Source organism: Amphimedon queenslandica, unplaced genomic scaffold (genome assembly GCF_000090795.2).
Source record: "Amphimedon queenslandica unplaced genomic scaffold, v1.1 AMPQUscaffold_13167, whole genome shotgun sequence".
NCBI classification, from domain to species: Eukaryota; Metazoa; Porifera; class Demospongiae; order Haplosclerida; family Niphatidae; genus Amphimedon; species Amphimedon queenslandica.
In genome coordinates, this window is record NW_003546597.1 from 99,030 (window position 1) to 101,946 (window position 2,917).

Below are 2,917 nucleotides of genomic sequence, written 5' to 3' on the forward strand. Positions count from 1 at the left end.
CTTTATTAACTAAAGCAGTAAGTGTACACAAGAAGAGTTTATTATTATTATATTAATCAATTCTATTCAATTTTCTGTAGTTGGTTGAGTCAGAAGATGTTGCTATGAACTGCAAGAGTAGGTGTGAGGAGCAGCACATTCCTTTCTTTCGCTTTAGTCCTCATCTTGATACTGAAGTGGCTTCTGGTGAGACTGACAGCTATAAGCTCATAGATATGATACTACAAACTAAATATCAGGTCAGTCTGGCAATAGCAATTAAGTAGAGCATGATAGAAACTTGGCATATACCGTATACCGGTTTATATTTGTGGCAAAATATTTTTGCAAATTTTGTGGCTTGTGATCAGTCGTGAAAATTTTTTGCCGTGAAATTCTGCTCTCCATTGCCATGTGGTGCAGTCTGCAAGCAATTCATGAAGATTAATTTCGCAAAATCTTAGAAATGCAAGGTTTGCAAAAAATTTTCCACCACAAAAATAAACCGGTATACAGTACTTGCCAATGACAGTTTAATAAAATGAATTTTGCCATCTTTTAAAATTATTTTCATAATTTCTAACTCATTTTGCTTACACTCAAACTCATACATTGCAGGCTGTGAATGAATGGGATGAAAAGCTTGAAGATTTAGGATGTATATTCTCACGAATTGAGGAATACAGTCGTAAACAAATGCTGCAGAGTCTGAGAGACAGAAGGAGACTTCGAACAATAAGCAGCCAAAATGACATCATTCCAGAAGAACAATGACACTCCAATCAGATAATTATTGCATTATTATTATTATTATGAAATACAGTGTAGGGTGGGTTACAGGGAAAGAGAATAAAATAGGTTAAACCAGAATAGTAGGGTAGTAAAAAATAGTAGAAGTCACAAATAAGAACAAAAATAGAGTAGGAATTATTATTATTATTATTTAATAGTTATTATTATTACATTACCCACCTTAAATACCCCCTCATTTTTATTATTACCATAATTATTTTTATCTAAATCTACTATTATTATTGTTTCATTATCGTCCAATTCTATGTATAGCAACATCATCATCACATTTAGTTTTTTGTATTATATAATAAATTTGATTATAAAATAAATAAAAATGTAGAGATTAAAAATCACTTTAAATTTAGTTATCTCTATTGCTATTACCTGGACTGCAATGTGCAATGCCGTATTACCAAAAGCAGCAGGCATATCAATATATATATATATATATTTTTTTTTATATATGAATAAAATAAAAAATTTTATTTTATTCATTGTTAAGGAATTATAAATGAGTCTTCAAAACATACATTAATTATGCTTTAATTTTTCTATTTTCTCATCTTTTGTGTAGAGATATAAATCAAGCTCTCCTGATTTATCTGTAAGCCAATGCATGCACATTAATAGCCATTAGTAATCAACTTATTATATGTAGCTATTGGACAGGAAGAAGCCACCAGGATCACCTGAAACACGTCATTTACCAGTGAGCTATATCAGCAGAGGTAAGTGGATAGTGATAAGAATGCATTTATTAGTTGCCTTTCTGAATAGTCTTGATTGATGTAGTGTATGCCTTCTGAATGGTTTTGCTTTAATGTAACATGGTGTGCTTGTATTACATTATTGCTTTTATGATTAGAAACTACGAAAGTATCTCAGAGTGAAGAAATACGATCAAGTCCAGAGAGATGAGAGAATGAATACGCCTCTTCATGCCATTGTACGAAGTGATAGAAAAGATAAATTAGAGTATCTACTGATACTAATGGTGTTCAGTGACTATGGGACTGAAACTATTGATATGCCTGCTGCTTTTGGTAATACAGCATTGCTCATTGCAGTCCAGGTAATAGCAATAGATATAGCTAATTTACAGTGATTTTAATCTCTACATTTTTATTTAGAAAGGGGATTTATTAATGGTCCAACTACTCTTAGTATTTTGTGCAAATATTGATGCAATCAATGATAAAAAGAGAACCCCACTTGACATGCTCATCAACAAAGGCAACGACAAAAAATTTTCCAAAATCATTGAAGAGCTGAAGAGACTTGGCGCTAAGCATGGTCAAGAGGTAGTACCAGTTCAAAGGGAAAAGCATCACTCTACAAGACTAATGTCCATTTCAATCAATCTGCCAGAGAGGCAGGAAAAATTTACTGATCTTCAGCGAAATCTAAGATCCGAGAGTATAGGAATGGGGATTGAGAAACCGAGGGCACTGGTAAGTAAAATGGGGAAATTGTGAATGGTGAAAATTGGTGATAGTTTATGCTATTTCTGCCTAGTGAATGTGAATGATGACAACAGTATATTGTGTTTAGGGTAATGTGAATGAAAGTGTATATTGTACTTATTGAATCTGAATGTCCATATTGACCAGTAATTGATTTAAGTTATATATTTAGAGTTCTCTCTCTTTCATGTAGTCTATTGATGGTTTGTCTCCAGCAGTCATTGCCCAAAAGTTAGAGACAAATCTGAATGAGTTGTATGATGAGTATGATCGTATCCATAACCTTGACATGCAAATGGCAATTGGGCTTCAACAGTTTGAGCTACATGGTTGGAGAAAGACGTCATCATCAGCTATGAAGTTTAATGTAAGAAAAGAAACATACTGCTGCTATCTTCCACTCTCCATTTCTTTCTCTTTCCTTCGGTACATGGTGGTAGTCGTATCCTGTTTCTTGATGGAGGTGGAATAAGAGGATTGATACAAATTGAAATGATGAGCATCATCGTATAACTCACTGGTAGGACCATCACTGAACTGTTTGACTGGATAGTAGGGACCAGCACTGGAGGAATAGTAGCATTAGGACTAGTGTATGGTGAGTAATGGGACAATGTTTGTAATTATTGACTTGTTTTTTGCTAATTGTAGGTAGGAAGACTCTAGCTGAGTTGAGACAG